Source organism: Zootermopsis nevadensis, unplaced genomic scaffold (genome assembly GCF_977971745.1).
Source record: "Zootermopsis nevadensis isolate Lab colony 2312 unplaced genomic scaffold, Znev_1.0 Znev_ptg000021l, whole genome shotgun sequence".
NCBI lineage: Eukaryota > Metazoa > Arthropoda > Insecta > Blattodea > Termopsidae > Zootermopsis > Zootermopsis nevadensis.
This window is the reverse complement of record NW_028259153.1, coordinates 9,412,780-9,424,920: the sequence shown is the minus strand read 5'-3', so window position 1 is coordinate 9,424,920 and position 12,141 is coordinate 9,412,780. Positions and strand designations below refer to the sequence as shown.

General features: G+C 39.8%; 1 protein-coding gene across 12 annotated transcripts in view; it reads left to right on the top strand.

Moving 5' to 3' along the window:
* LOC110834412 (focal adhesion protein tensin) overlaps window positions 1-12,141 on the top strand; it is a 394,970-nt gene that overhangs the window by 243,194 nt on the left and 139,635 nt on the right. The gene's annotated exons all lie outside the window — the stretch shown is intronic.

The following is a 12,141-nucleotide window of genomic DNA, read 5'->3' as shown; positions in this document are numbered from 1 at the left end:
GTCTTATAAGGCTGAGACATCTCTGACGTAGTAAGACTCTGTAAATCCACAAAAAGAACTAATGTCGAAGTAATGCATGTGGGTTTATAAGATTGTCGCTAGGAGTTCTACTTTTGGCTGAAGATGAGGACAGTGACAGGATAACAGATTAATTAATTAATTAATTTAGTTCCTAAGTGGAACATAGTGACTAGCCCACTGACTCTGCACAATTTATACTGACTTCTGGTTTGACTGCCAGAGCCATCTATCAGTGAATCAGGAGAGACTTGGGGTGAGAAATGGCCTCTGAATTTTTGCTTACGAAAAATCTCGTTCGTGCTCGTAAGGTTCTTTTACATGCCGCAAATCTACGACATGGGACCGCCGGCTTTACTTCCCCTCCTAAGGAAGTTGTGCACCCTTAAAAATCCATCTACCTCGGCCGGGATTGAACCCGCGAACCTTGTGTCCAGTGGCGAGCACGCTAACCACTAGTCCACCGAGTGCAGCAGGATAACAGATACTGATTAATAACGTACAGGTGCTCTAACAATTATCACACATTTAACTTTAGAACCGTGGCAAAGAACAGAGACCAAATTTCACAATGCGAAGCAAAACTGATAATTTCACAAAAACAACAAAACAATGTAACCTCACTGAATAACACTTTATGTTATTAATATTTATGGTTGTTGTTGCTGCAATGTAATAACTCTAGTCTCGAGACAAATCTGACACATGACCTAGGATTTTATTTATAGAACCACTATTAAACTTCTACAGATTTTGTATGGAATCTCTGCAACGTCGAATAATATTCTTGGAAAAAATGAAGTGTAATTGAAAGACGAGGAAATATATTTAAAAATGCTTTCGCTGTTTATATCAAGGACAAATACCAAGTATCTGCCCATCCCAGTTTACGGGTACCCCGCGTCGTCTATTTGAAACGTGAGCTTAGAAGAACTGAAGCCGATGCAAGAATTGTAGCAGTTTTACAGCTACCAGGCAGATTCTCAAAAAGGTGTGTAAAAATCTCAAATAGCATGTGTCTAAACGTAGGTCAGTTCTTACCAGGACACTGCCAGGATTTTTCTCCCTTTCTCACGATTCTGTGCCCCTATAAACTATTTGCTTGATAAAACATCTTTAAATTAACAAGGGGACTATCAGGCACGTTAAGACTAATATATTCTAATGTACTGAGTTGCCACAGTCATTAAATTAACGGAGGAATGATCGATTGTATTATGACTTGAAATCATCAAACTGCCTTATTTGGCAGGAAGTCGTTAAACAAACAAATGAAACTATCAGATACATTGCTGCTTCAGACACTCCAACATAATAAGCAGACAGAGAGTCGTTAAATTAACAAAGGGACCCCCAAATACATTACGAAACCAGAAATTGTAACTTACTCAGTTGACAGAGGGACATTAAAAGAACAAGGAACATCACAGACGTTATGATTTGAATTATTAACCTAATTAAATGACAGTCGTTTAATTAGCGAGGTACTTTATCAGTTGACAGTCATTAAATTAACAAAGGAACGACCAAACAGGTTAAGATAGTAGTAAGCATTCTAATTCTGGTAAATGTTATTAGGACTGATAGTATCAGACAGTTCCAGGTATCTTTCATCTCTGAAACGGACAGAAGATAACATGGGGAGTTATGTTATCGCCGCTCGAAGCTGGTGGGATTGATGACAAACAATGTGATATTGACATAGGAGTCGCTCTTGGGTTTGCCGGCAGCCAGACTAGGCCCACAAACGGCAAATAATTTGTGTTTGTAGTACATTACGAGAGGGTCTTCCTTTTAGGGTAAATAACAAAAATTCTTGTACCTCTGATTTTGTGTTTGTCAAACAGTGTGCATGAACACAATTTTGTTTACGATAGTAGGAAGTGTTTACAGTCAACATTTAGAATGGAAGCATTTCTCGTGGTGGACAACTGTTAGATTCCAGTTTTGAATAATTGCAGACAGTTAAGTGAAGTGAAGAATTTCGTGGGCAAGAAGCCAGAGGATGTTCGTATTACTCTCGCCAGACAGTCACATCCTTCAATTCGTAAAGGAGTTGGCTCAGACTTTGATGGTTGTTGCTTCATACAACATGAAAATAAAAAAAAACATGGTATAATATAACGTACCGTTTGTGTAAATTGTGTCGTTTTAAAACGTGGAAAAGGTTTTGTAAAATAATGCCAGATGAATACGCGTAGTGAAAAGGAACTGTACAAAATGTTGGTTACAGTCTTCTGTCTTGATAAACTTATCGTTACAACTTTGGGCAGCATGAAATGTTCACCATCTAGATGACTGCGTGATGTGAACCCAGAAGATATTTTCATCGCCATGAAAACATTAAATGTCAAATTCTACAAAGGTATAAAATGAAAACTACAAGCATATTCAATTATTTTTATAAGAACGACACTATTTCGAGAGAAACTAAGTCGGCACGCTGAGTGTGTGGGCTGAGAAATCTATCGTCTCTGATTAAAAAGATTCCATGGTACTTGTATACACAATTTCGGTCACCCTGTAGTACATCGAGTTACTATGTGATCTGCTAGTGAAAGAAATGCTACAAATGAGTCAAATTTCCTTCCCATTCTATTAATTGTATCCTTGAATTTATTACGGCGTTTGAGCTGTCATTCGCATGTAATTGTTATCAGTAGGCTAAGTTGTGCTTGTCATCGTGGTAAACAGCTAGACTGCAGGCTTCAGTGTGGCTGTTGAATGGACAGCAAGTCAAATTGCCGCTAATTTGCAGACATGCTTTCTCCTGCAGAACTGTTTAAACTCATGTTGCCTTATTGTCGTTCAACGAAGCGTAAAATAATGATGATAGTAGCAGATAGCATCAGTTGTCGGTGAGACAGATAGCAGAAGCGTGCATTCCCGCCTCTTTGTGCTTGAGATAAGAGTGTAATTAGGCCGATTGCAGCGGCCTTCTAGTCAGCTGCGCCAGTGGTCTTCGACTGCTCTTGCACTAGGTGCATGGTTTCGGATCCGCTGAGAGCAGGGGTTTTTCTTTATGCAGTGCTGATAAATCGGGATTTAAAAATATGTTCTCGCATACGCAAATGGTTAACTTGTGGTAAATTATGTACGCGAATGGCAGCGGTGAAGCTGGTGAAGTGTTGTAACACTCTTGCTTAAGACGAGTAGTCTAAACAACTAATCCCCTATGGCAGTGGTATTCAACCTGGGGTACGCGTACCCCGGGGGGTACGTGAAATTTAAAAAAAATTATTGTGTGATTAACACTGAATAATCAGTAATGTAATTTATTTAATTTATTTTAGATGTAGATTATACACTATGTATAACTTGAATTATACACCAACAACTTTGGGGGTACAAAGTTGAAGAGAAATTATATCTGGGGGTACGCGAACAAAAACGGTTGAATACCACTGCGCTATGGGATCTTCCTTGCCGAGGGCAACTGTACCACTTTCCCTGTTATCATCCATTTCCTCTGCCTGTAATAGCCTAAGGATTGTGCGCAGATTCCAACTTTTAACACGTGATGCGTTTCAAGTTGAAATTGAGACAATCGTAAAACGATTAGGTTTAATATTTTCGTAGTGATAAAAAATTGTGGTGTGGTATTCGGATTTGATATTGCTTAGTCTTGTAGGTGGTTACGAAACTACCGGAGGAAAGTATGGCCTCCGTATTTATGGTAGTGGTAACAATTTGCAAAACTTCGTACCGCGCGTCACAATCCATAATCGCGGAATCTGTAAACTGATTCGAAAATTGAGTAGAAAATTTGTGAATGAATTGATGTATGATTTGATATTGAAGTTCGGTTCGTAGATTGATGCCCTATATTGAAAACAAGTGACGATGAATGAGGTAAAAGGAGAAGTGTGTACAATGGACTCAAACCATCACGTTAATAACAGCGAAGGCATATAAAGAAACAGCTAAGAAAAGACACCTGGAAGAAAATTCGATGAATTCAGTGATCAAACCAGCGGTCAATCATGTGATGACTTGTGCCTGTATATTTACCCCAGTCGGTGTCTTTGACTTTTTATGTCACACCGAATTTTGTACCATATAAAGTCTGCTGATCTCTGAATATAGAGAATTATTGTGATAGAAGGCAGAAGAGATAAAATAGCAGGCTTAAGGAAATTGGGGGGGGGGGGTGAACTATGTGACAAGGTAAATATAAAAGTCATATCATCCCTGGTTCTTACACTACACCACGTAAACATCATTTGTTCAAGGAACACATCGTGGTGTAGTATTAATTTCTGTGTTCCGTATGTTACGTAGCATCGATTATCAGATGGCAGTTGATCAGAACTGAGAAAGAACGAGAAAGGAAAGTGCCGTGACCTATTATAAGGTGGTATTCGGCATCTGGCTGGAAATATCGAGAAAGTCTGCGAATGACCTCAGGATATCCAGTCATCGGGCTCAAATTCGAACACCATTGTCCTCGAAGTGTGACCCAGGCTACCCCGGATCATTTGATACCGTCGTGAGTTCCCGAGACTGCGCAGTGTGTGAAACTAATGTCTTTTTAGTCCGAACGGGCTGTCACAGAAAGGCTCACTGCGTTTTCGACGTATATCTGAACAGAAAGGGGGACACGCGATTATATGGACACTTCGGTGTTTGCGTGATGATGGAAGACCACGAGGTTCCTGAAATAATAAGCCTCTGCGTTAACCCCTGGGGGGATAGAGTAACAGTTTTGCAATATTATATATATAATACATGATCAGGTTGCAAACCTGTTGCACCTTTTTTTATCCTTAAGATTTTGCTTCAATCTACTGGATTATCGGATTTCACAACTGTTTGAAACACGATGCGTGTTGCGATCGAATTTAATTTGCATATACGACGAATTAAATTATAGTTTATCAGCTATTTTAAACTTCGTACTTCATCTTATTCAACACTGACTTAGTACCCGTTTCTCGCCCGGGGTTTTTGTAAAGAAACCTTACCGAGTTCTTACTTTTAATTGGTCGTTAATAAACTCTTCAACGCCATGAATATAGTAGTCTGAATTCCTAACAGCATAGTGTTATCTACCTACTAGTGCACAACCCACAAGAGGAACATTGACGTCTTCACCACTACGAAAACCTCAAATATCACAAACAAACAAGAAAAATACACAGTTGTCTTCTGGGATCTTGGGCCGTGTAGTCGGCCAGAAATTAACCGACGTTTCAGAGGTGCATCATCAGAGCGCCCAGCTCATGCTCGGTTAAGTACTGCCCGTCCAAAATATTACTCCTCTGTATACACAGTTTGAGTAGCGTGCGTATGTAATAACGGAGCGAACACAGCCGTGCCGAATGTTTTTTGACGGATGAATACCTTCATCGCCGTCTCTTTGCGTACGTAAATCAAGCCTCAAAATAACCACCACGGAGTGCAAACGTCATGTGAACTGACGCGGAAAATCTCTCGCCAGCAACGGTTTTCGATCTTTATCCACTAATGCCAACAGCAGAATTTGGTTTTGTGTAATTGACGTTTTTAATTTGTTTTCGCACTAAAAAGGGCGGTAACCTCTACACCAGAAGGTTTTACTTTTGACGTCACATTACACGGTTGTCCGAAACCAGTTCTACAGACTGTCATCATGATGCGTATTTTTCAATATTTTTTTTATATTTTGTGTTTAATACAGAATTTCTCTTATGCCCAGGGCCATAAGAGAACTCTGTTATTTAGAAAAATACGGGAAAATGTAAAGAGGTTAAAGTTGTTACGATGATGCATTTCCTATCTCTAGAATGTTCTTGCTTGTGATAAGGCTTTACGGCGCTACGCTGTTTACATTACAAACAGAAATTTGTTAACGGGGATGTTGCCACATTGACATGAGCGCTAAAGTTTACGTTGTCAGAGGAGAAGGGAGCGGTAGTGAAGGAGACCCTCGCACTGGGGGAAACTGGCAAAAAGTAACTCATTCGCTGCTGTGTGAACGTGGCAATGTCGCTGTCAGTTTTACTGTTGATGATGTAAGGAATGTATCACCGTAATGGCTCGTCCTGGGTAAAAGATTCCAGCATTTGAGAATGGAAACATGATTTGCAAAACGTTTTCCTTTTTATTTTTTGGGCTCGGACATTATATGTTTTAAACACGTGTTAAGTTATTTTTAATGTTCAGTGAAGAAGCAAACAGTTTACTGAAAATTACTTTAAAATTGGGGAAAGATTGTCTTCCTGACTTGGCAAGTAATTTTTGAACTGGCATGTCTGTTTCCATAGTGTCTTCCCCTCCTTCCTCTCCTGTTTTAGTGGATTTCAATATTGGCGTTGTTCCGTGTTGCCACGCCCCCTCCCCCCTGTCACGGTGTGGCTGACATTCCGAATCGAATCACGCGCTTGTCTTTGTGCGCAGTCGCTGGTAAACCGCGCGACTGTCGTGCTGAACTGCCTAATCAAATCGAGGCCTAAGAACTTTTTAAGTTTTTGCAGAAAATTTAGGCACAAGATTTTCAGTTCTTTTGTACAACATTCAACATAGTTCTACTTTGTCAGCCGCCCATCTATCTGTCTGTCTGCGTAAAACATTTAGATAATAGGGGAATGGATTTTTAAAAAGTTGGTATGAACGCTGTGCCGTTGAAGGCAAGTGCAAATTTACAGGCCTACTTCCTGATTTCACACATAACGCGTGCGCAGACTTTGGAGAGGGGCGGTGATTCACAGTGACCTCATTACCCATGACTCTGCGCTTCCGATGACGTCATCGTCCTTGGTAACACCTTGAGGCAGTGGCACTGATGGCTCAAACTGTAAACGTGGGGAAATGTTCTTTCGTATTCGGCGACAATTTAGACCAAGCTGTTTAGTTTCTTCGTAATGTGTCGATATTCGACCATGAAACATAATCTGATATCAGTGATATAAACTGAACATTTTAGTTCTTAGTGAATATTTACATTCCAGTGTAGGCCTAAATTTATGTACGACAGCTTTGTGAAGGAAATAATGACGAAATACGAAGTTTAAGAGTGAAGCTAATAAGGTGATGGAGCAGTTAAAACTTTATGAAAAGGTAAAACGTCCTAAGTCGATACGAAATTTTATGTCGATTGACATCCCTAACGTCAGGTCTCTCCAATGATATCTTAAAGAGAGCATCACGTCTCTTGTATGAATACAAGTCACATGATAAGTTAATTACCGAAACGTCGTGAGTGCCTGTATAAATCACAGGCCTCCGTCAGGCAATAGAATTATGTTGATCACAAATATATTTCAGTTCATTTTGGTTGTACCTGCACACAGCTTTTCGTGAAAGTATCTTAACCATAAGTTAGGGAATTGGATAATATGGAAAATGTTTGCAGGTAAAATTTCTGGTGGAATTTGACGTAAAGCGATATTTTTCGTAGCGCCACCTCTCACCGATTCTACCTTCGCCTTATCCCGTTCGTTCTCTTATTTCTTTCTCTCCCCTCATCCTTATTCCTTTCATTTATCCATCTTATCATATTTCACCTTTTCATTTACTCACAAAATAACAGTGAAAAGTGAAATCGTGCTACTGTTACATTTTAACGTTTTCTGCGAGGTCCGCTCCATTTTAAACATCGCAAGCAAGCATGAAAGCGTAAGCCTATCTTTAACAGAGGGCGAACGAGCACGGCGTGGGAACCTTCAGAGTTGGGAAAATATGTTTTAACCTCGTAGCAAATGTAGTGTCTCTCACTACCCTCTCCACTCCACTCAGTTCTTCTAATCTCTTTTCTTTTTAAAGCGATTTATATAAACCAGGATCGTCGCTCAGTGAAGAAATGGGCATTCTTCTGTTGCGTACAGCGTTATTAATGTGCTCACAACGCAAGGAGACATGAAAATTCAAGTGTAAATTTTCGTTAAAACATGTCGATTTACAAAATATTAAAACAAGTTTATCTCGTCGTTAATTCTCAGCGAAACGTCTGTACAGTTTTGGTGAAGAGATTTTGTCCACAAAGTAGCTTTGGAGCTGTGATGTGACAAACAATATTAAGAAGTCTAGCTAAGAACAAGTTGTTTTACTTGAATACGTTGGCGGTTTCATATTCTGGACTTTAGGTCTGATTAAAACCTTTAACCTAATTAATTTCTACCAGCTCGTGGTTGAAATCTCTGGGGTGAGATCGTTGCGTTATCACGATGTAACACGACAGACAACAAGGTCATTTAATTTGGGTTTTTCTCGCCGACGCCTCATCACGGTTATGACATTACGAAGATCAGTGAAAATTATGTTCTGCTGGTAGCCGAATTAGCGCTGCGTAAGGCGTATACTACGTTCGGTCTGACTACGCTGAGAGTACGAATATTGTGTGACATTTGACCCTCATGCCCTGTGCAAGTTGAGGCCTCAGATATTCTATTTGAAACTGTCTTGTCGAATCGCCTGCGATTACAGGACGCCTTGTCTAGAATCCGGAGAATGCAGAACAAGTAATTTGATGGATGTTTTCGTCTAAGAATATAAATTAACACTGACAAATTGTAAGGCGTTAAAGTTTCATATTGATGCTGTCAGTTTTAATTAATCAGAAACAAAAGTAGGAATGAACAAGGTCAGGTGAAAGGAAATTTTGAAATTTGCTGAGGGCTGGGTGTTCGATTCTTATGACACGGATAAACCGGAAACAGTATGAAAGATGTTGCTACTGCGTTTACTTTGTACTGTAAGACTATACCAAAGAAACACACGCATCAGAAAGTAATTAAAATGTGCCAGTGCTTCGAAGTTAAAGACTAGCAAAAAACAGCTGGTTACAACATACGTGTGTCGACAAAATGAAGCCAAATCTCGTATAAAACGTGGAACAGATAATTAAGTACAAATCGTTGGGCTGTGGAGGACCAGTGATCAATCACATGGAGTCTGGGATTAGATATAGGCATTTAAGCACAGTCCTGCATGGGTCATGATGATAATGAAACCTCAACCCAAGGAAGTCGCATCTCCAGTCTTTATCTAATCTGTTTTCGCTGTAGGCATTGCTCATCTTTTGGAATTTACGATTAGGCAATTCAGGAGCACGTCGGCGAGATGAAATCTGAATGTTTGACTCGGATTATTTTAGCCTCGCATCAAGGAATGGAAGGGGATTAAGGATAACCCCGCAGACGTTTTAAGCGCGGTGTTGCCACATTTATTCAGGTGGACACACGAGTATTTTGCGTTATATTTTGCATCTGGTGGACTGTTTGGGTGAGGAATGTCACGTCAAGAGAATTACAGTCCGTAGTTTGTGAGTTTTGGTTCTGAACCGGGATACGTTGAAGTGGCGGGCTTCTGACTGGAAGATTTGGGTTATACAGATGAGTCTGAAATATGTTTACAAACTTCGTGTGCGTGTTCCTGGATCAAAAATGAGAACAAATGTTCCTATGAACATGGGGTCGCAAATGTTTAATTTTCGAAATAATAGCAAAAAATAAGTTTCAATGTAAGCCTTTATTGCCAAGCATAAGGAAAGGGATGTTTCTTTATAACAGATGCTCAAAGGTTGTTCCTTCATTCTCCACACATGCACGAGCACGACGTACACAAGAATGACGGATTCGTTCGTACACACCAGGGTTTCCTCGAATCATCTGGCATGCATTCTGCACAAGTTCCCATATGTCGTCTTCATTGTTTATGGGTGTTGCATAAATGACGGACTTCAAGTCATCCCACAGATAAATGTCCAATGGAGTCAGGTCCGGTGACCTCGGTGGCCATGCTACTGAGCCACCACGCCCAATCCATCGCTGAGGGTACCATTCATTGAGATGATCTCTGACGCGATGGGATAAATGTGCTGGGACTTTGTCGTGCATAAACCACATTTGTCTTCTTGTATTCATTGGTACATCTTCAACAATTCCTGCCCAAACGTTAATTGAAAATCTTTGCTGGAAGCTGGATTCACTTTCATATAAATTCAATTCATTGAAACTTATTTTTGGTTATTATTTCGAAAATGAAACATTTGCGACCCCATGTTCATAGGTACACTTTATTTTATTTTTGAACCTGGAACACGCATACGAAGTTTGTAAACATACTTCCTACTCATCCTGTATATTTCTGGACAGGCATGGGATTTTATCTTCACCACCTCTGGAGACCGACCCTGAGGCCCAACAAAGTCATGTATCCAGTGCGTAATATGGTGACTGGATCTTCGCAGGGAATGCAACTAGATTTACATCCGATGCTGCAGTGTCGTTAATTAAGCTACAGTGTCTTCTTTTATAATACGTACTATTGTTCAGTGATTCAATTATATCTTTCTGAGTACGGTTTGAGATTCTCACGGAGGCGAGTATGAAGATGGCTGTCTTCTAGGTTGTAGCTCCGTGTAGTCTGCTAGAAGTTTACCGACGTTTCAGAAGTCCTTGCTGCCTCCATTATCAAAGCTATCTACCATAATACGGCCATCTTTGTATTTAACTGCTTTGCTAAAATCGAACTTTGCAACATATTTGAAATTGCCGCGGCAGATTGTCGATGTCTTCTGAGCTGTGACGTAGTGTAATCGTGCAAACCGCGACGTTTTACCCCCTTACAGAAATCGGGTACGCAGCTAAATAAATATTTTATGAGGCTGCTATGTTATTACTTGATATTCTACAATGGTTTTATGGTTTTATTTCAGGACCATAGTTTATTATTGGGAGTACAGCTTTTATAGTAATAACAAATTAACCCGCATGTGCGTGGGGTAGCCTCCGTGTCGTCCATGCTCGGTTTCATGAAAATCTGTTCGACGTTTCGAAAATTTAGATGGTGAAACAACACACACACATGCATATGAACTTGTAATGAATCGAGGTTTATTAAAAATGAAAGTAGTCAAAAGTAAGTTAATAATTTATATTAATGAATCAGTATGAGTTATATGGAGTGAGACGCTGTATTGAGACCGAAATAAACTTGGCAACGTGTAATCTGGAAAAATTATTTGAGGGGGGGGGGGGGGGGTAACCTAATTAGAGTACTGGTGTAGCATTTAGGAAGACTTGTGTTGCAGATGAAAATCAGTCGGTACTGAGGTTGCTTTGGGTACACAGAAGAGCGTTTTATTGCCGTGGTGTGTTGAGTGCAGATGCAATGTAAGCGGTGCCTTGGTTGCGTAATGGTCGCAGTGTGACTAACGCGTGTATTGGATATCCCTGCCTAGTTTACAGGTATATAAATTGTATTCAGAGTAATACCCATGTGTCCCCTTGCGAGCGGAATTTTTTAATATATAATTTTGGTATCTTGTTGAAGTCTTAGATACTGACAGCGTTGTCAAAAAAAAAAACAAGTAAAATGTGTATCTTGTTGAAGTAGGTTATAAGAATGTGTGTTGTATTTAATCGGCTGAGGACCACTGACGAGATTCTTTGGTAACGGCGTTGAGCTTTAAGAACTTAATTTAATTTTCATTTATTAAGTTGAGTCCTCTCTGTAAAAAATACGATGCCCGCCTAACACCGAGTTATTTTCAGGGTTTGTTATAACAACATAGCAACTGAACTACTCGAGAATAGGTCTGTCGTATCTTACTGTGGTACTTTTGATCTGTGATGTGTTGATACTTTAGATGGAAGATCTGACGATAAGGAAGGGTGTTTGACACTTGGCGACTCTTAGAACGTTTTGTATCGGAAGGTACTTTTTAAGAGTCAGAATTCCAAGTGTCGGTATCAGGGATTGAACTAGAGTCGCGCGGAATGAGAGAGAGAAAGAGGATTGAATAACATTGTGAACACGGAAAACTAAATTGAAGTGCAGCCTACAAGACTCTTGAGAGCTTGATCGTGTGAAGCCAGCAGCAATCTAATTTAGACCTGCATCAAGCTGTAGCGGTGCTATCCGGATGTTTACCATATTAACATTTTTAAACATAATCTGATATGAAGCAGAATCTGAGGAAACTTCATGAGTGTTGCAGTAAATCAAATTTGTTTCTTATTTTAAGACTCTGTTTTAAAATCTCTTTGGGCCGATGTGAACCCCTTGAAAGTACACATTTGATCTCAGCAGGGACTACGGCATACACGAGTTATTCCTTCATAAAACTTAAAACTACAGTTATCCTCCATAAAAAATTTAAATAAAGTTATTCGTGGGTCTAACCTTTTAAGTGGGAGGAAT